The following is a 23690-nucleotide window of genomic DNA, read 5'->3' on the forward strand; positions in this document are numbered from 1 at the left end:
TATCCGTGAGGGCTCCCTACAAATGCTACTCTATCATCAAACACATTCAACATACCTTCAAAATACTCACTCCATCTCCTCCCTCCTTCCATCACTACCTGTTATCACTTCCTCCCTTGCTCCCTTCACCGATGTTCCCATTTGTTCTCTTATTATTTGTTAATTATTTACCTCCTTCCAAAACATCTTATTCTCCCTAAAGTTTAATGATGATCTCTCACCCCAAGTCTCATTTGCTCTCTTTTTCAACCCCTGTAACTTCCTTTAGATCACCTGCCGCTTCTTCTTGTACAACTCCCAGCTATTTGCACTACTTCCCCGTAAGTACCGCGCACACGCCCCTCTTTTCTCTCTCACTCGCAACTTCTTCATTCCACCACTCACTATCCTTCCTAATCTGTTCATCTCCCATCTTCCATATGTATATATATATATATATATATATATATATATATATATATATATATATAGAGAGAGAGAGAGAGAGAGAGAGAGAGAGAGAGAGAGGTTACCATGCTGTTTTAATACAATATTGTATTATCTCATGTAATCTTCGTTTCAAGACAGAAATATAAAGTGACTGGCGATCTCAAATGTATTGCTGACCTCACGGGCTGAGGGAAACTCGCCGAGGCGTGACCAGTCACAACGACTCGACCAATCGCTTTTATCGAGATGACGCGTCGCCACTTTCTGATAGGTCACACGTGCCGCTCAAAATGGCTATATCGAAGCATCAAGACAACTTGATGGATGGGTTCAATATATATATATATATATATATATATATATATATATATATATATATATATATATATATATATATATATGAAGATTGGGGGGAGGGTTGAATTTTAGATTAGCAAGTGTGGTAACGACATGAAAGCCCCTCCCCCTCACCCCCCTTCACTCCACTAGTGTGCAATCAGTAATTAGTAAATACAGTGCTTTACTGAACAGAACTGAAATTATCGTCAACTCGTGAATACAGAATTTGAATGAATGAAATTGAAAGCCTTGGTGTGGGTAATCGTTCTGTAGCTGGATGGACTGGCAAGTGTTTCAACATTCGTACTCATGACCTCACCCTCGTCCACCACTTGGTTCATAGAGTTTATGCACCTCCGCTGGAGTCCATAGTTCTATAGGCATGTGTCACATTCAGAGGATGACCGTATCACACACACACACACACACACACACACACACACACACACACACACACATTATACGTTGTTTTATTCCATCCTTGTTGACTGTTTAATGATGCGTCTGTCCTCCTCCCTCCCTCTCAATCTCTGTAGTTGCGGCTTGACGCGCAGCAGTTCCCACTGAACCATCGTCATATGGGCCATTAGCTACTCCGGTGTTGATTGGCTGTCTCTAAAACCCCAAGTTACCTGTGATTGGTTGTCATGGTGCTCACGGCACCAACTGCCCATCAACCATTATCGTTGCGCTTGTAATGGCTCGCATCGCCATTACCTTGGCTGAAATAGATAGATGAAGTTTTACATTAAAGTTCGTTAATGGTAAGGTTTGGGAAGTTATTGGTTAATAAGAACTGATTGACAGAGTTTGCCCTGGCGTGCGAGGTGACCCTGGACAGTTGTGGCGGGGTGGTGGTGTGAAGTAGGAAGATCTGAGGAGTGAGTTCAGGATAGATATACCCTGTGTTGTGAGGGCCGACCCCAGTAACTACAAGCAAGTCTTGCGATATTGTAACTCTCACAGGGACATTGTATATGTGACTACATCGGACACATCATAGATAACGTGTTTGGTGATGAGATATACAATTTCAATAGTAGTTTGCGATGCGCCAGGTGGTACACCACAGCAGTACAGCATCCGCTCATGTGCTAAGTAGAACCTTTCTAGCGTTAAACGCTACCAAAGGTCATACCTACCTGATTGGAAGAGATTCCTTTGATTCACGTCTTAAGTATCCACGTCATAGGGAGAGAGGCAGCAATAAGGGAGGGATCCGGGAGAAACTTGGGATCAGCCAATCACTTGTTCCAATACTGTGTCAGTCTGTTCAGGATCTGTGAATGCGCTTAGGTGGAACAACCCGATGGATATCCACACACACATTAATGATATCATTTTCGAGTTGCACCTTGAAGCTGCTATTGAGTGTGTGATATCTGGTGTTCTTGACGCTATGAAATGACTCGCAAAACCAGACTACATCATCTGTCTTACTGCCTCCAGATGAGATGGATCCCATCTTTCTTCTTCGTGACTCCAGCTCTTACCTATTTACCCGCCACATCACCTGATTCTTAACAGATTATGACACAGTGTGACGTACGGGGTTTGATGTCACTCACTATACACTTACGAGTGTAACATGTAGACCATGTCATGTAAGTGCCGGATACAGGGGGGGTGGGGGTGGCGGGGAGTGGTAGTAGTATTGTTGTTATTATCATTATTGTTATCATAATTATCATTATCATTATTATTATTATTATTATTATTATTATTATTGTTATCATTATTATTATTATTATTATTATTATTATTATTATTATTATTATTGTTATTATTATTGTTATTATTATCATGATCATTATTGTTATTATTATTATTATTATTATTATTATTATTATTATTATTATTATTATCATTATCATTATTGTTATTATCATTATCATGAATATTATTATCATTATTATCATTATTATTATTATTATTATTATTAGTATTATCATTAATCATCATTATCATCATTATCAATTATTATCATTATCATTATTATTACTATTATAATCGTTATTATTATCATTATCCTTATTATCATTACATGGGGAAGGAAGTTAGGGGAACACAGATAACCTGAACTCCTGGAGTGTATTCCACAAGCGTATGATGTGTGGCGGTGTGTGGAGGAAGGAGTTAGTGTGAGTGCGTTTGTGTGTGCATGACCTGAGGCAAGCGAGGCTTCAAGCTTTCCACATTTCTGATGACGGAAACTCACTTTTATGGGTTGTTAAGAACCTGGTGTTAGAAAGGCTAGAGGTATGATTAAAGGGGCTAACGAGGTCATTAACGGTTTTAACGTGGTGATGGACGTATTAGGTGGTGACGAGAAGAATGGGCATGGTGAGGAAGTGGTTAAGGTTAAAACTTTATACAGGTTTTAAACAAGAACCAGGTTTAAAACAGTTCACACAAGGTTTGGACCAGTTCACACAAGGTTTGAATCAGTTTACACAAGGTTTGGACCAGTTCACACAAGGTTTGGACCAGTTCACACAAGGTTTGAACCAGTTCACGCAAGGTATGGAACAGTTCACACAAGGTTTGGACCAGTTCACACAAAGTTTGGATCAGTTCACACAAGGTTTGGACCAGTTCACACAAGGTTTGGACCAGTTCACACAAGGTATGGACCAGTCCACACAAGGTTTGGACCAGTTCACACAAAGTTTGGATCAGTTCACACAAGGTTTGGACCAGTTCACACAAAGTTTGGATCAGTTCACACAAAGTTTGGATCAGTTCACACAAGGTTCGGGCCAGTTCACGCAAGGTATGGACCAGTTCTCACACAAGGTTTGAACCAGTCCACACAAGGCTTGGACCAGTTCACACAAGGTTTGAACCATAGGCCTCCTGGAGGCGCAACCTTAGCTCCTCCCGCCTCCCTCCCGTTGTGTTGATTCTCACGACGTAAAAGAAAACGAGTAAATGAGCCATTTTGCCGCGTAGTCTACACCTATACGTAAGTGTCCTCAGCTTGTGTCGTTGTGTCCACTGGGGCTGACTCTAACTCGCTTTTTCTACACGCATCATCACCGTCTCTTATGCATGGTACTGGGGTACAGCTGTTCCTCCTTAGCTATCCATCTGGAAGCCTTTTGAACTGCATGAATAAGAGGGGATGCCAGAAAAAAAAAAAAGGTTAGACAGCAACATTTCCGGGTCAAGACTTCCTTGATATACAATTGTCCTCCCTACAAGGGCGTCCAGCCCACTGAGCCTCCACCATGGTACGCACGCACACAGCCCTTAAGACGCAGCAGCCAAATACCGCTGTAAGGATGAATCATACTGAAAAAAAAAAAGATATTGACATTACATCTTGGGCGAGTTGTACATCTTCACTATGTACGTAACATATCGTCAAAGATGCAATTTAATCCATTGATAACTGTGAAGGGAGACAATTACCCATAACCGGTGCTGACATCAATAAGATTATAAAGAGAATAAAAACCCGATCATCTTTGTACGAATTTCTTTAAAGCCGACGTTACATCACATGAAAGTAGGATGCGTAATCAACTTGTAATACCTTCTCTCGAGACACACATCACACACCCATACTTAGACAAATGTTAGCAAATGGATATACATATATATATATATATATATATATATATATATTATTTATATTTTCTATTATACTTTGTCGCTGTCTCCCGCGTTAGCGAGGTAGCGCAAGGAAACAGACGAAAGAATGGCCCAACCCAACCACATACACATGTATAGACATACACGTCCACACACGAACATATACATACCTATACATCTCAACGTATATATATATATATATTTTTTTTTTTTTTTTTTTTTTTATACTTTGTCGCTGTCTCCCGCGTATTGCGAGGTAGCGCAAGGAAACAGACGAAAGAAATGGCCCAACCCCCCCCCATACACATGTACATACACACGTCCACACACACAAATATACATACCTACACAGCTTTCCATGGTTTACCCCGGACGCTTCACATGCCTTGATTCAATCCACTGACAGCACGTCAACCCCTGTATACCACATCGCTCCAATTCACTCTATTCCTTGCCCTCCTTTCACCCTCCTGCATGTTCAGGCCCCGATCACACAAAATCTTTTTCACTCCATCTTTCCACCTCCAATTTGGTCTCCCTCTTCTCCTCGTTCCCTCCACCTCCGACACATATATCCTCTTGGTCAATCTTTCCTCACTCATTATCTCCATGTGCCCAAACCATTTTAAAACACTCTCTTCTGCTCTCTCAACCACGCTCTTTTTATTTCCACACATCTCTCTTACCCTTACGTTACTTACTCGATCAAACCACCTCACACCACACATTGTCCTCAAACATCTCATTTCCAGCACATCCATCCTCCTGCGCACAACTCTATCCATAGCCCACGCCTCGCAACCATACAACATTGCTGGAACTACTATTCCTTCAAACATACCCATTTTTGCTTTCCGGGATAATGTTCTCGACTTCCACACATTTTTCAAGGCTCCCAAAATTTTCGCCCCCTCCCCCACCCTATGATCCACTTCCGCTTCCATGGTTCCATCCGCTGACAGATCCACTCCCAGATATCTAAAACACTTCACTTCCTCCAGTTTTTCACCATTCAAACTCACCTCCCAATTGACTTGACCCTCAGCCCTACTGTACCTAATAACCTTGCTCTTATTCACATTTACTCTTAACTTTCTTCTTCCACACACTTTACCAAACTCCGTCACCAGCTTCTGCAGTTTCTCACATGAATCCGCCACCAGCGCTGTATCATCAGCGAACAACAACTGACTCACTTCCCAAGCTCTCTCATCCCCAACAGACTTCATACTTGCCCCTCTTTCCAAGACTCTTGCATTTACCTCCCTAACAACCCCATCCATAAACAAATTAAACAACCATGGAGACATCACACACCCCTGCCGCAAACCTACATTCACTGAGAACCAATCACTTTCCTCTCTTCCTACACGTACACATGCCTTACATCCTCGATAAAAACTTTTCACTGCTTCTAACAACTTGCCTCCCACACCATATATTCTTAATACCTTCCACAGAGCATCTCTATCAACTCTATCATATGCCTTCTCCAGATCCATAAATGCTACATACAAATCCATTTGCTTTTCTAAGTATTTCTCACATACATTCTTCAAAGCAAACACCTGATCCACACATCCTCTACCACTTCTGAAACCACACTGCTCTTCCCCAATCTGATGCTCTGTACATGCCTTCACCCTCTCAATCAATACCCTCCCATATAATTTACCAGGAATACTCAACAAACTTATACCTCTGTAATTTGAGCACTCACTCTTATCCCCTTTGCCTTTGTACAATGGCACTATGCACGCATTCCGCCAATCCTCAGGCACCTCACCATGAGTCATACATACATTAAATAACCTTACCAACCAGTCAACAATACAGTCACCCCCTTTTTTAATAAATTCCACTGCAATACCATCCAAACCTGCTGCCTTGCCGGCTTTCATCTTCCGCAAAGCTTTTACTACCTCTTCTCTGTTTACCAAATCATTTTCCCTAACCCTCTCACTTTGCACACCACCTCGACCCAAACACCCTATATCTGCCACTCTGTCATCAGACACATTCAACAAACCTTCAAAATACTCATTCCATCTCCTTCTCACATCACCACTACTTGTTATCACCTCCCCATTTATGCCCTTCACTGAAGTTCCCATTTGCTCCCTTGTCTTACGTACCCTATTTACCTCCTTCCAGAACATCTTTTTATTCTCCCTAAAATTTACTGATATATATATATATATATATATATATATATATATATATATATATATATATATATATATATATATATATATATATACACACACACACACACACACACACACACACACACACAGACATATGCTTATATACACATGTACATAATTCATACTGTCTGCCCTTATTCATTCTCGTCGCCACCGCGCCACACATGAAATGACGACCCCCTCCCCCCCGCATGTGCGCGAGGTAGCGCTATATATATATATATATATATATATATATATATATATATATATATATATATATATATATATATAAAGTGTGCGTGTGTGTGTGTGTGTGTGTATGTATGAATGTATGGCGGCATAAGATCACTAATACTGTTCTTGAGTCTCCTTCTGTTGCTTTACATAATCCATGGTAGAAAAAACGACCTGCCGTTCATCAAGACGTCCACTCGCCTTGTCCGTGAGCCTCTCAGACTCGTATCTGGGTTGGGTGACCCCACCGTGGTGTGGTCCAGGCTGCCACGCGATTGACTTTCGTCTCATCTCTGTTCCAAAGTTGGTTCTTAATCAGATTTTTATTGACAGTCCATTATACTGTGTGTGTGTGTGTGTGTGTGTGTGTGTGTGTGTGTGTGTAATTTATTACTTGTTTGTGGTGTGCGGGGAGGGAATTTTACACGTTTGGGAGGACCTCATCTCTTGAAAATTTTCTATTATCATACAACTCATATCCCTGTATGCTGCCTGTATTAACCATGCCCTCAGGCATCTAGTTCCACTCATCTACCAGAAGAACTGTCCATATACATATCTACATATCAGGAGATCAGCAAATATGTTCTATATATCTTCATATCAAGAGAACAGCACTTCTGTTCATCTGTTTGTAAAAAGTTTCTTGATTGATTTCATATTGTGTCCTGTGGTTGCCCTATCCCTACATCTCTCGAAGAACTGTTCACTGTCCACGTCATGAATCTGTTTGAGTAACTTAAAGGGTGTGATCAAGTCAACCCTTACTCCTCTATCTTCCAAAATTGGCAAATTCAAAGTCTTTAGCCTTTCCCTGTACTTCGTCTTTCTCAATTCTTGTCCGTCTTTGTAGCCTTCCTGTAGACTTTCTCTATTAGCTCTTTATTCTTCTTAACCAAAGGTGACCATAGCTAAGAACCATAGTCTAGTTTGGACCTTTTGTATGATATGAGCAGCTCGCTAAATGTCTTCTTATCCACACACTTGACAGTCAATGTGATATATACCAGCAGACAGTTGGTCTCCTGGAACTTATTTTTTCTACAATATGGTAATCTTACAGAAGCCGTATGTAATGTTACAGAAGCCTTATGTTATTCTGTATCCATCCTCATTGCATATGCTTAGGTTGAATTTCATCATCTATGTGTTAGACCACCTTTGAAGTATGTGAGTGTGTGTGTGTGTGTGTGTGTGTGTGTGTGTGTGTGTGTGTGTGTGTGTCGTCATTGACCACCTGGATCCATTTCACTGACCTCTTAAGTCATTCTACTGGCATCTGTTGGTCGTCAGTGAACCAGCTGGTCGTTGTCTGAAGGAGGAGAGGTACCACGGGCAGGAGGGCTGAAGGTGGGCACAGGGACGAGAGGAAGGGGGTAGAGGCGGGAGAGTAGCATCCAGCACCAGAGGTGGGAGGGGCTGGGAGGGTATAAGTACTTGGGGAGGGAGGGAGTGAGTCAACACCAGGAAGCCCGGCGTCGTTTAGTGTACCTAGGGCCTCACACATCGCCTGGCCACGTCCTCTTATCATGTATCTTGAGTTTAAATGATATTAATTACAGACCCCCTTGCGTCACGTGACCCGCCCAGGCAGTCGCCATGGGTGGGGCGGAGCGCAGATGGCTTCGCTCACAACGGCTTTCCCGTCTGGGGTCGTCCCCCCGGGCTGTGTTATGGTCCTTGTAGCTAAACTTGCGCCTCTTGGTACGAGTTTACGTTTCGGGCGGGGACTCAAATGACCCCCGTTAACTTGGCGCGAGTGATTTCTTACATTATCTTTAGTTACTTCTGGGGATAGAGATGTGGGGTCTCAAGCGGTGTGACTACGGATGAGACCTCACGAAACCAGAGAGACAGTGCCCCACACGGTGAGACAATGCCATTCCTGTTAGGTAAAGAAACGAGTTTATCTGTGATAAGTTAATGAGGACGAGAAGGAGTTGATTAATTTACTATTGATAGATCAATCAGATTGCAAACAAGGCATTGGTTAATTTGCGGGAGGACCCTGCACTTAATGAGACGAATACTTCTATGTAGACGGCGGTGCGAGGCTCTCTCTCTCTCTCTCTCTCTCTCTCTCTCTCTCTCTCTCTCTCTCTCTCTCTCTCTCTCTCTCTCTCTTATCAGATAGGAATGGCAGGCCCAGCCTTACCTGCTACCCAGACGCTAATTTATATGACCTAACTACGATTCGGCTGACCACCGGGGCGCGGCTAATCCCCCCCATGTAGAGTCCCCAGGTATTGCCAATCTTTCTCTCCCTGGGAAGAAGCGGGAGGAGGAGAGGAAGAGTGGTCCAGAGGGCAGCATTGCCAGCTAATCTCTCCCGTTGAGCATTAAGCTGCCACTTCAACACTGCCTTAGTCTTTCAAGCTGGGTCGTTTTCTTTAAGAAAGAACACTAAAATGGATTATATTTAAATCCCATTGGGCGAAACAATGATCTTTCGCATCATACTTTATGAAGAACGTATTTTAAAGGACTAGTTGACGTGTCCAGCCAGTGTCCAGTGTCAAAACTCTTGGGCCAGTCACCCGGAGCCGCCAGCAGGTGAAAACAGAAACTGAAGTAATAGCTGTGAAAAGAAAAAGAGAAAGAGAAAGGACAATGTGGCGAATAGGAAGAGTTTGAATTATAAGATGTGGAAGATTAGAAATTGGTAAAGGAAAAGGAATTTCTTCCCTCTCTCCGTCTCTCACCAGAGGTGTGAGTGAGCAAGGCTTGACGCGGACTGAGAAGGATGTATATAGTTGAAGCGGCTGCCATGAAGGGAGACACAAGATACATTCAAGACTGAATGAAATCCCCCAGGTGTTTAGAGACAGTGATTCAGTGATATCAACTTTTCGTTGATTCTTAAACGTTGATTTCATTCCCTCCGTAAACCAATTCCAGAAATTGCTTGTAACCTATATGACGTAAACTACATGAAGGAGGTTTGACTCCCATGTAAACCTAATGGTTTACCTTCTTCCTCTGATTCGGTAGGAGCTGGTAGCCAGCCTGTTGTGTGAGGGAAGGAATGCTATATATCCCTCGTGTTCAGTACTTTAACTACTGGCTCACTGGTACAGTAAGAACACAGACTCGAATCCTGGTTGAGGGGTCTATAACCAAATGAGAGCCTTAGTTCTAGGTATTCTGATCTGATATGTCCTGCTTCCATAGAATGCCATTTTGATGCAGATTTCACAGGCACCATCTGCTGCACGTAAAGTGACGTTCATACCAGCTGCCTCATTGAATGTAGAATTGTAACCAGCTGCCACACGTAACGTAAGATCTTAACCAATTGCCTTGCTCAACGTCATAACCTAACCAGCTGCCTCACGTAACGTAGAATTGCAAGAAGCCAATTTTTATGATGTGAAATAACGCTACACTGTAACACTGTGACCTGCTGTCTCACGTAACACATAACCAGCTGCTTCACGTCACAACGTAACACGTCTCACGTAACACATAGCCAGCTGCTTCACGTCACAACCCAATATGTCACCTGGAAAAACTCTGCGTGGTTGTGGAAGTCTATGTGTGTAAAGTGTGTAAAGTCAGAGAATAGACTTAATCAAGCACGATAGACAGGAATATGATAGTGAACATTCTATCTGTTGGTGTCATTGCACGACCCTCGTCTATGTATAGCTTATTCTCGGTCGTGAGTTACACAAGTGATATTCTTATTTCTATAATTTCATGCTAGTTAACGAGAGACCTTCTGATTCGATTTTTTTTTTATCTGAGTTTCCAATCGATTTCCTCATTCACGTTATAATGTGAGTTCCCAAGTGATCTTAGTTTAATGTGAGTTTCCGGAATTCCTCCTCTTCATCACAGACTTCATGTGTTATCATGTCATTAATTTGATCAGTTTTGTGCTAGTTACCAGAAGATCGCCTGGTTCAGAGTTACCAAGCAGTTTCCTTATCAATAATCTATGTTATGACGTGATTTTCTCTTCTAAAAATCATGATTTACTAAATTTTTGACTACTGATAAGTGAAATATTAATCATGCCAACTTATTCATAGTTATTCATAGTTTTAAGTGAGCTAACAAAGTACTTACTTACATTTTTTGTTAGTTATAAAGTGATTTTCTTAATTACTTTCTGTGAGTTACGAAATTATTTCCTCATTCATATTTTTTGAGAGTTAACCTGGCGTGTCTTTATGCTTAGTTTCTGAATTAAAGAAAGATTTTTTATCCATTTTTTGTAAATGACCAAATCGGTTTTTTATTCATATTTTTCATGTGAGTTACCAAGTGGTTTCCTTAGGTATATATTCGTGTGAGTTACCAAGCAGTTTCTTTATATTCTCACGTAAGTTACCAATTCATTTCCTTATCTTTATTCTCATGGGAGTTAATAAGGAATATACATATTTTGACGTGAGTTACCGAGTTCATTATCTAAACCCTTATGATAATTACTAAGTGCATTCCTTATGTATATCTTTATGAGTTACCAATTATATCCTTACAGGTATAATGCGAGTTACCAAGTGTTTATATTTTCCTTGTTCCCTCCACCTCTGACACATATACATCCTCTTTGTCGACCTTTCTGCACTCATTCTCTTCATATATTCCTTGTTTATAGCTTCTGTATGATGTGAGTTACCATTTCTTTTTCTCTGTCTTCAAGATGGATCCCCAGCCAGCCTTGCTAACACACTACTGACCCGTGTCTGGCAGACAAGTGTGTCTGGTGGCCCCTCAGTGGTTGCTGCGCTTTACCTAATCAAGATGTTTTGAAAGAGGATTTTCGTCGTCCTTAGAATCTAACATCCTCCAAGGTAAGACAAGTTTGGTTCTTCCTTGTTCTTGTGAGCGTGTCAGAGTGTGGCGAGGCAGGTAGCTTGGGATGGTGGCTGCGTTATTACTCAAAAGAAATGGTGATTAGCCTTTTAACTACCCAGAGATGACGTCCTGGGCGAAGCTGTATGTATGTTATTGTCTATGAACAGGCACTCCCGCTCCATAGGAATGTCAGAACCTCAAAACTATAAGGAAGATATATGTATGGGGTCCTGGGTTTTATATATATATATATATATATATATTTTTTTTTTTTTTTTTTTTTTTTTTTTTTTTATACTTTGTCGCTGTCTCCCGCGTTTGCGAGGTAGCGCAAGGAAACAGACGAAAGAAATGGCCCAACCCCCCCCCCCCCCCATACACATGTACATACACACGTCCACACACGCAAATATACATACCTACACAGCTTTCCATGGTTTACCCCAGACGCTTCACATGCCTTGCTTCAATCCACTGACAGCACGTCAACCCCTGTATACCACATGACTCCAATTCACTCTATTTCTTGCCCTCCTTTCACCCTCCTGCATGTTCAGGCCCCGATCACACATAATCTTTTTCACTCCATCTTTCCACCTCCAATTTGGTCTCCCTCTTCTCCTCGTTCCCTCCACCTCCGACACATATATCCTCTTGGTCAATCTCTCCTCACTCATTCTCTCCATGTGCCCAAACCATTTCAAAACACCCTCTTCTGCTCTCTCAACCACGCTCTTTTTATTTCCACACATCTCTCTTACCCTTACGTTACTTACTCGATCAAACCACCTCACACCACACATTGTCCTCAAACATCTCATTTCCAGCACATCCATCCTCCTGCGCACATCTCTATCCATAGCCCACGCCTCGCAACCATACAGCATTGTTGGAACCACTATTCCCTCAAACATACCCATTTTTGCTTTCCGAGATAATGTTCTCGACTTCCACACATTTTTCAAGGCTCCCAAAATTTTCGCCCCCTCCCCCACCCTATGATCCACTTCCGCTTCCATGGTTCCATCCGCTGACAGATCCACTCCCAGATATCTAAAACACTTCACTTCCTCCAGTTTTTCTCCATTCAAACTCACCTCCCAATTGACTTGACCCTCACCCCTACTGTACCTAATAACCTTGCTCTTATTCACATTTACTCTCAACTTTCTTCTTCCACACACTTTATATATATATATATATATATATATATATATATATATATATATATATATATATATATATATATATATATATCTGTGTGTGTGTGTGTGTTACCGGACTCCGCCACTTGCGGTTAAACTATGAGTGAAAGTTCACTTTTGGCGAGGTTGTCTCGCTGGTAGAACAGTCTTCTCCAAAGAACTTTTCATTCCCATTGGAGTCTACGTTTCTCTGCTGTTGGAAGTAGCGCCACCTTTGTGCTGGGGCTATGATTAACAGATAAATGAAATCCAGTACTGGGAGGGAGTTCTACAATCGTAGTACCCCTCGTCTGTTTGCTGTCCTCTCTCATTATCTCTCAGCTCACTTTATGCCATTCGTCCCTCACTCTTATACTATCAAAGTACTTTTTTTACACCTTCTCTAACAAGTTGCTTACTTAATTTCATGTTTTGGCCTCTGGCTGGTTTAACCTTTTTATCATTCGAAGAACTGTTGACTGTCTACGTCATCAGTCTGGTTTAAAAACACTAAAGGTTGTGATCAGGTCACGCCTTAGTCTTCTTTCTTCCATTGTTGACAAATTTAAGCCTTTAGCTTTTCCCTGTACCTCAGCTCTCTTAATTCACTTGCCATCTTTGTTGCCTTCCTCTGGACCTTCTCCATTCGTTTTTTGTGTTTCTTAAGGTAAGGTGACCAAACCTGAGAAGCATATTATAGTTTCGGCCTTATGTACGATGTGAACAGCTAGCTTGTTGAGTAATATTCGTCTGTGTACTTGAATGTTATTCTAATATATGGCAGCATATCGTGTGTGTGTGTGTGTGTCCTTTACGCTTCTTTTAATGCTAGTTGCTATGTTCCTCTTGTTTAGGTTCCCTGCGAATCGATGCAATCTCCCTCGCTTTATTTTTGCACACCCTTCATCGTCTCGGCATCATCAGCAAACATTATGTACGTAAACACACGCTGTCTCGTTAGTCCTGACTCAACAAACAGATTTCATTTCAAAATGTCGTGACATGTACTTACATACACACACGCGCATGCAGACTGTCGAAACACCGTATATATATATATATATATATATATATATATATATATATATATATATATATATATATATATATATATATATATGATTGGGAATACCTGGTTTAAAAAGCGAGATATACATAAGTATACTTATGTAAGTAGGAGAGATGGCCAGAGAGCGTTATTGGATTACGTGTTAATTGACAGGCGCGCGAAAGAGAGACTTTTGGATGTTATTGTGCTGAGAGGTGCAACTGGAGGGATGTCTGATCATTATCTTGTGGAGGCTAAGGTGAAGATTTGTATGGGTTTTCAGAAAAGAAGAGTGAATGTTGGGGTGAAGAGGGTGGTGAGAGTAAGTGAGCTTGGGAAGGAGACTTGTGTGAGGAAGTACCAGGAGAGACTGAGTACAGAATGGAAAAAGGTGAGAACAATGGAAGTAAGGGGAGTGGGGGAGGAATGGGATGTATTTAGGGAAGCAGTGATGGATTGCGCAAAAGATGCTTGTGGCATGAGAAGAGTGGGAGGTGGGTTGATTAGAAAGGGTAGTGAGTGGTGGGATGAAGAAGTAAGAGTATTAGTGAAAGAGAAGAGAGAGGCATTTGCACGATTTTTGCAGGGAAAAAATGAAATTGAGTGGGAGATGTATAAAAGAAAGAGACAGGAGGTCATGAGAAAGGTGCAAGAGGTGAAAAAAAAGGGCAAATGAGAGTTGGGGTGAGAGAGTATCATTAAATTTTAGGGAGAATAAAAAGATGTTCTGGAAGGAGGTAAATAAAGTGCGTAAGACAAGGGAGCAAATGGGAACTTCAGTGAAGGGCGCAAATGGGGAGGTGATAACAAGTAGTGGTGATGTGAGAAGGAGATGGAGTGAGTATTTTGAAGGTTTGTTGAATGTGTTTGATGATAGAGTGGCAGATATAGGGTGTTTTGGTCGAGGTGGTGTGCAAAGTGAGAGGGTTAGGGAAAATGATTTGGTAAACAGAGAAGAGGTAGTAAAAGCTTTGCGGAAGATGAAAGCCGGCAAGGCAGCAGGTTTGGATGGTATTGCAGTGGAATTTATTAAAAAAGGGGGTGACTGTATTGTTGACTGGTTGGTAAGGTTATTTAATGTATGTATGACTCATGGTGAGGTGCCTGAGGATTGGCGGAATGCGTGCATAGTGCCATTGTACAAAGGCAAAGGGGATAAGAGTGAGTGCTCAAATTACAGAGGTATAAGTTTGTTGAGTATTCCTGGTAAATTATATGGGAGGATATTGATTGAGAGGGTGAAGGCATGTACAGAGCATCAGATTGGGGAAGAGCAGTGTGGTTTCAGAAGTGGTAGAGGATGTGTGGATCAGGTGTTTGCTTTGAAGAATGTATGTGAGAAATACTTAGAAAAGCAAATGGATTTGTATGTAGCATTTATGGATCTGGAGAAGGCATATGTTAGAGTTGATAGAGATGCTCTGTGGAAGGTATTAAGAATATATGGTGTGGGAGGAAAGTTGTTAGAAGCAGTGAAAAGTTTTTATCGAGGATGTAAGGCATGTGTACGTGTAGGAAGAGAGGAAAGTGATTGGTTCTCAGTGAATGTAGGTTTGCGGCAGGGGTGTGTGATGTCTCCATGGTTGTTTAATTTGTTTATGGATGGGGTTGTTAGGGAGGTGAATGCAAGAGTTTTGGAAAGTGGACGTATGTATATACATGTGTATGGGGGTGGGTTGGGCCATTTCTTTCGTCTGTTTCCTTGTGCTACCTCGCAAACGCGGGAGACAGCGGCAAAAAAAAAAAAAAAAAAAAAAAAAATATATATATATATATATATATATATATATATATATATATATATATATATATATATCAACTGTTTGTGACCTAAGTGCCATCTCACATCATTCCTCCAGCCAAACTTCGTCTTCAGCTCCTCCTCCTCCTCCTCCTCTCCTCCTCCCGTCTCCCACACTCCTCCGTGACCACAAGCCTCCGTCTCCGCGTCCCTCTCTCCTCCCCCACGCCCCCGCGTGGTGACAGGCGTGTCAGGTGCGGGCGCGGGTTCGCACGCTACTAATGGGTGGTAATAGGGCACAGCACTCTTCCTCCCGCCCCCTTCCCCCACAACACCCCCAGAGAATGTCCGGGGGGGCAGGATCGAGGGGAAGTCTTCCGCTACCACTGCTCCCTCCCTCCACCCTCGAGGCTGCACACACACACACACACACACACACACACACACGCACAGTGGGAACGCTAGAAGATATGGGAAGGGTTGTAGGGAGATGGTAGGGGAGGAACAGAAGTGGAGTGGGGGAAGAATAAGGTAGTGGAGAGGGAGGTTTTGAGGCTTTATATCCACCTTCCCCCACCCTCCTCCCTTGCACATCCACGTGTACAGTGGAGAGTTATGACGTAGCTGAGGCCCAGAGCACAGACGCTCCCGGGAGCCAATGAACAAGTAACACCAGCTTGTTAGGAGAGACACGCCATGGTGTTGTGATAGCGACAACTTTGCGTCATAGCTCGCCAGGGGCGCTCTCTCTCTCTCTCTCTCTCTCTCTCTCTCTCTCTCTCTCTCTCTCTCTCTCTCTCTCTCTCTCTCTCTCTCTCTCATACCTGCCATGATATGTCCAGCGTAACGTAGCGCACACCTGCTCACCTTCTCTCTTGGTGGAGGTAGTGTGTGTGTGTGTGTGTGTGTGTGTGGTCGTCTCCACAGCCGGTGAGACAAGGTTCGATCGAGCTGAAGGACAGGGTTCGAAGCCCGTGCCTTGCACGGAGTGCCCCTAAACTGATCACTGTCATGCCATATCCGAACCCAACGACCGTTAACACCGTAATGACGAAACAGCTTGTTCGAACGAGACTCCAGCGTCCAGTAAAGTACGCCATCTTAATTGCATTTTATCAACAACAACAAAAATATCGGTTTACATTTACCCAGGCAGTCATAGTCTTGTCGGCTCAACTTTATTGTTCATTAAAAGCGAAGTAATTAGTACCGTCTTCTGAAGGTCTAATTGGCAGTAGCATCGTCAAGACCTGTCTTGTAGTGTCTCATGGTATCTGGGGGTTTTTGTATATCAAGTCAAGCCAGAGATCACCACCTCGCCGTAAATTTTCTTGAATAATCCTCAAGATCTGCGCAGGCGATGGGAGTTCTCTTACCTTGCTCAGCTTCTGGCGTGCGGTGTCTGCAGGAGGCTAGTCATGGGTTATGTCTGCAGGAGGCTAGTCATGGGTTATGTCTGCAGGAGGCTAGTCATGGGTTAGGGAAGGTCTGCAGTCATCTCAGGGTGATGTGGAATACGTAGGTCTGCCTTCAATGTAATGATCTTAAAAATCGCTCACACACTCCCCGCCACACAGGCAGTGTGTATGTGTGTGTGTGTGTGTGTGTGTGTGTGTGTGTGTGTGTGTGTGTGTGTGGCCCTTAAGTTAATTCATGTCATGCACTAAATATTCTTGAGGGAGACTTATGATTAAGTTACTCAGGGCAGAGCCCATTCATTTTCTAAAAGGGAAATTTAATGTAAGTTTTTTTGCAGGCTCCCTGCTTGCAAGCAGTGGAGGATGTTGCAAGCAGGAGCTGGGGAGAGGGGGGTGAATTAATTGCTTTGCCCGTGTCCGTCCGTGGGCGTGTTCGTATACATATATACGCACGTCTGTTCATCCGTGCGTGCGTTCCTATTGTGTGTCCGTGATGTGTTAGGGTAAACCTGTATGTACCTCGTGGACATGGGAAATACAGATGAGAACAGGCATGTTGGCCTGTGGTGAGGTGAGGTGCGAAATTTCTGCCGTAGGATCATCGAGGTTGGGGCCAAGCAGTGAGGCGAGCTCTCTCTCTCTCTCTCTCTCTCTCTCTCTCTCTCTCTCTCTCTCTCTCTCTCTCTCTCTCTCTCTCTCTCTCTCTCCGGCAACTACAGAGAGGCAGGGAAAACGAATGGCATGAAGAACCGCTACGTGTTGGGTGAGGTCAGCCTGCATGGAACGTCACAGGAGAGAGAGTGTGTGTGGTGGTGCAGCAATTTTACCTGTAGTGTATTCATTCCACCTTGCTCCTCCACTGTGCCGAGTTACCTCCCACTCTGGTAATGGATCCAGCCACTGACACGGCTGCTCGAGGCGGATTGAAAATTACTCGAAGAACTGGTCTTGACTGAGGTCCTCTTCCAGCCTTTCTATTGTGTAAACCTGCGCTGTTTCCAGTGGCAGGGAAATGTGTGTACTCCTGTCGAGTGTGACATTCTTTGACGAGGCTTGTACGCTCGGTGATACAGCCTCGCCAAAGGCGATTTTTTTTATTTTTCACTCGCGGCGTAACCACATGCAGGCGGAGTCCGGTAACGCCATTGGATTAGTATATTGTTCAGTTAGCAGTATTTGAATACCTAACCTTCTTCAGTCTACGCAACGATTATGATTACGAGTAGAAAATCATTTCCCGTCTGTCTCCCACCTCGAAATTTGAGGCTGAGAAATCGGGACGAGAAATCGGGACCAGTTGTTTCCTTTGGGTTAATTTGGGTTCATTCAGCCCTTCATAACTTAATTTCTACAACCTTTTATTTTTTTTCCCCAGTCATCTCGTCTTGTTAAACATTTTTCTTACCTCTTCGACCGGGAGAACTGAAGAATTTATTTCGTGTTCACACCCATTTTCAAATCAGTCTGTTACCTCACTATGTTATTTTGTTTCGTGTTCACACCCATTTTTAAACCGATCTCTTACCTCACTATGTTATTTTGTTATGTTTGGATGTTGTAATCGTTTTACGTTCTCTATTGCGTCTTACGTACTTCAAGAATGCCTTGGGATAATCTTTATTCAAAAATATCAGGGACTTCTTTTCTCATATTCTCGTTTATTATGTCCTCTGGGCTTTTTTTTAAACGTGCCTCTATATTCTGATGTAATTTTGACAGTCTGCAATTGTCTCCCGTTAACTCAAAATTTCTTATATATCTTTTTCTTTCTTTCTTTCTTATCACAGCTACATACCAGGTTCCCAGTCGTCCAGTCTGGCTTAGAGTCACACACTATTTCCACTTCATTCTTCGTATGTTATAATGTTCACGTACGTCGCACTTCTTCTGTTGCCTGAATTGACAAGGAAATTCATCCAGAGCGCATCTGGCCAAGCTGCTTTCGAAAGTTCTCAACTTGTTGAAGTGTTCGAGTGTGACAGGTCAAAGGTCAAGGTCAAAAGCGACATGTATACGGGTATGCATGTGAATGACACTGTATACTTATATGGCTTATAATGCATGTTGCGTACAAGTCCCAGACCACAGCTCTCATACGAAATGGTCTGCGTGTGGGGTCATTTTCGGAGGTCAAGGGTCCTACATCATGATCCAAAGGTCACATTCATTACACGAGATTGGGAGGAGGGGGGGGAGTGGAGTGTAAAAAAAAAGAGTGGCAGATGTAGAGTGTGGGAGAAATACGACAATACAGTTCATACGTTGATTTTCTATCCTAAACTATCCTAAACTTCCTATATATATATATATATATATATATATATATATATATATATATATATATATATATATATATGTATGTATATGTGTGTGTGTGTGTGTGTGTGTGTGTGTGTGTGTACCTACTGTGTTTGTGTTACAAGCATTATATAAGACCACTTAGAGGAAGTGGATCACCTTTGTCCCATCTCACCACGACCCCTGGTGTCGTAATGTCCGCAGAAAATACAGTGTATTCCAGTCATATTATTACCCCAGGGTCAAAGGTCACTAATTACTGCACCCCCAGCTGGGTTATGGTACAGGAGGTCACGCATGGTCACGAATTTTCGTAATGTGTGTATATATATATATATATATATATATATATATATATATATATATATATATATATATATATATATATAAATTTGTGTCATTGTCAGAGCCTTTAACATCTCAAGTTCGTAAACTGCGTCATCACGTTTTTAACTAGAAAGATAATCTTTACCGTATCTGTATACAAAAATTACATTGCGTTTCTTTTTGAAGAAAGTAATCATAAACGAAGAAAATCTTATTTATGTATAGGCATTTAAGATCATTATAATTCGTTTCTATGTACGTGTCTTTGAGCGCGACGGTACGACCCCTTGAGCGCGACGGTACGATCCATTTAAGGACGATGGTTCGACCCATTTAAAGGACGATTGTACGACCTATTTGAGCTCGACGGTACGACCCATTTGACCACGAGGGTATGACCCATTTGAGCACGAAGGTACGACCCATTTGAGCACGAGGGTATGACCCATTTGAGCACGAGGGTACGACCCATTTGAGCACGAAGGTACGACCCATTTGAGCACGAGGGTATGACCCATTTGAGCACTAGGGTACGACCCATTTCAGCACGACAGTACGATCCATATGAGCACGACGGTACGACCCATTTGAGCACGACGGTACGACCCATTTGAGCACGACGGTACGACTTTCAGGTAGGGTAACCTGCCGTGTTGGCCCGGCCCACATAACCCACAGTTATACCCTCATGCTCGAGGCTCGAACCATGGTCCTCGAGATGTAGGGGAGGAGGCTGTGGACCGGCTGACCAGCACGTGTCCTCCGCCGTGCATGGCTACGACCGCCCTCGATAGTGAGACCCATGGTGAAACTCAGCTATTGTGGCTCCACTTCTCGTGTGTGTGTGTGTGTGTGTGTGTGTGTGTGTGTGTGTGTGTGTGTGTGTGTGCATATATATATAGCACATCCAAATCCTGTAAACTGCTAAGTGCAAATGTAAATGGTAAAAAGCGTTTTTACCCCCTTGCCAAGGAGTGTCTCTCTCTCTCTCTCTCTCTCTCTCTCTCTCTCTCTCTCTCTCTCTCTCTCTCTCTCTCTCTCTCTCTCTCTCTCTCTCTCGTTGCCCCGCTGGCATTCCTTATTTAAGACGGCGTAAAATGTTTACCAACGTTAAAGGCATCATTAAATGTCCGGCCTGAAGGGGGGGAAGGGGGGGGGGTAAGTGGAAGGGGGAGTGGGAGAGATGGGGGATGGGGCGCGAGGAGGTGAGGGGAGCGCTGGAGATTTCTCTGTTTTATTTTTATGATGGGATGACGAGCCTGCCAAACATGGGTTGTGGGGGTGGTAGATGGGGAGGTTTATTGGGGGAGTGGGGAATGGGGAGTGAGGGTGGTGATGGAGGGAGGCTGGGTTGGTAAGGGTGGATGATGGTGGGGAGGGGGGGGGGTTAGTATCAATATAGATCTGTATATAAAGATGCAAAAACAGGTATTTATATACACATTCGTCTAGATACCAGAAAGATATGTGCATATAAATGCAGGATATATATATATATATATATATATATATATATATATATATATATATATATATATATATATATACTTTTGTTTATCACGTACAAGTATATATACAAACACACGTATATATACATACATATTCTTCTGTGTATCACACGCATATATATATATATATATATATATATATATATATATATATATATATATATATATATATATATATATATATATATATATATCAACTGGATTGAACCAGGGCATGTGAAGCGTCTGGGGTAAACCATGGATAGTTTTCTGGGGCCTGGATGTGGAATGGGAGCTGTGGTTTCGGTGCATTATACATGACAGCTAGAGACTGTGTGAACGAATGTGGCCTTTGTTGTTTTTTCCTAGCGCTTCCTTGCGCGCACGCGAGGAGTAGGTGGGTGTCATTTCATGTGTGGCAGGGTGGCGGCGGAATGGATGAAGACAGCATGTATGAATATGTATATGTGTATATATGTATATGTCTGTGTATATATATGCATGTATACGTTGAAATGTATAGGTATGTATAAGTGCGTGTGTGGGCATTTATGTATATACATGTGTATTTGGGTGAGTTGGGCCATTCTTTCGTCTGTTTCCTTGCGCTACCTCGCTAACACGAGAGACAGCGTCAAAGTATAATAATAGTAATAATGATAATAATAATAATAATAATAATAATAATGATAATAATGATGATAATAATAATAATGATATCAACTGACTTATATTTCTCTCATGTGTCTCCCCTGATGATGTGATTATCACACGAAAGTGCACTTGGGAACTTATCGTGTTTCATTTTCCCCGTGGACTAATAGGAATATACTTGATCACGTGCAAAATTGTGATCCTTTCCAATATATATATATATATATATATATATATATATATATATATATATATATATATATATATATATATATATATATATACCGTCCCATGATAGTGAAGGACCCAGAAGTTAGAAATAACATCCAAGACTCCTTGGGGTTTCAGAAGATACACACAACCTTAACTATATACAACCTGTTCAAAATACAATTTCAAGGGTATACAACTCATACAATGCACGACACCTATAATATACAACCTCTCCAGTCCTTTAAAATATACAGGCCGCACAGTGAACAACCCATACAATAGGCAGCTTCTGCAATATGCTATATTTACGATATGCCACCCATGCGAAATACAACCCCCTACAATATATAACCCCTACAATATGCAACTCCTACAGTGTAGACCCTTACAATACACAGCCCTAAGATGCACAACCCATACTTTATAATGTCTCTGCAGTATACAAGCACTACAATGTACATCCTCTACAATAGACGACCTAACAGTATATACAATACGTAACCCATACATTATACAGCTCACACGGTATTTATCCCCAACAATATACAAGCTCTGCCATACAATACCCCTACAAGCGACAAGCCCCCCACATTATATAACCTGTAAAATATGCAATCGCTGCAGTATACAGCCACACAAAATGCAACCCTCACGATACACACCCACTACAATACACAACTCCTTCAGTACACAATCGTTGCAACATACAACCTTTATAGCATACGGCCTCTATTGTATACATCCCCTACAATCTACAACCCCCTTCAGTATACAGTCTCTACACTAAACAGCCTTTTTAATATACAATTTCTATAATGTACAGCGAAACTGTATACAACCCTTACAATATATAACCCATATGATATACAACCCTTAGTGCATATAACCCTGACAATACACAACCTCACAAAACACAACCCTTACATTATACAACCTTACAGTATACATCATCTACACCATACATCCTCTACAGTAAACAACCCCTACAGGATACATCCTCCACACAACATACGACCACAACAACGATAACCCCTTCAATATAAAGCTTCAACACCACACAACCTCAACAATAAACAACCTCTACAAAATATATCCTGTACATAAGAAACTCTACAATGTACAACCCCTACAATATACAACACATGCATCATACAACCTCTGCAATATACAACTTTTTTTCATATACAGCCTCTGCAATACAGGGACCCTATAATATACAACTTCTCCAGTATCCACAACCAAGAATTTAACGTGTACATCATAGCACCATTCACCTCACCACAACTACAGCTCTTACAGTCTTATACTCTACAACACAACACACGCGGCAACACCATACTTACAACACATTATCACCTTTGTGACACAACACTTCCCCCTACAACTCATGAGCACCATTACAATACAATACCATCTTTGACGCCCCCTCGTAGAGCACAATAGTTCCATTTCCTTATCACTATAACCCAATTCATCTACACCACAACCTCCGTCTCTTACAACAGAGCACCACACTGTAGCATGCTCACAACATCATAATATAACAGGAACACAAGACAGAACAAAATAACACCATCCCTGCCGAACATAAGCCCCGAGAACAACACAACACAACGCGTTATAACCCAAAATACTCACAACAGATCACCATTTTCATATCCAGTGCATCAGTTTCGTACAACCACTCGAATGTCATAATGCAGCCACAACAGCGGAATACAACTTC

General features: G+C 42.1%; 1 long non-coding RNA gene across 6 annotated transcripts in view; it reads left to right on the top strand.

The window, feature by feature from the left end:
• The window catches only part of LOC139746129 (uncharacterized), a 218941-nt gene that overhangs the window by 137729 nt on the left and 57522 nt on the right, over nucleotides 1-23690 (top strand). For all 6 annotated transcript variants that reach the window (XR_011712073.1, XR_011712069.1, XR_011712072.1 and 3 more), the window contains exon 4: nucleotides 11440-11590. This is a non-coding gene — a long non-coding RNA (uncharacterized lncRNA). The remainder of the gene's footprint in view (nucleotides 1-11439; nucleotides 11591-23690) is intronic.

The sequence above is a fragment of the Panulirus ornatus genome, chromosome 64 (assembly GCF_036320965.1).
Source record: "Panulirus ornatus isolate Po-2019 chromosome 64, ASM3632096v1, whole genome shotgun sequence".
In the NCBI taxonomy this organism is placed as follows: domain Eukaryota; kingdom Metazoa; phylum Arthropoda; class Malacostraca; order Decapoda; family Palinuridae; genus Panulirus; species Panulirus ornatus.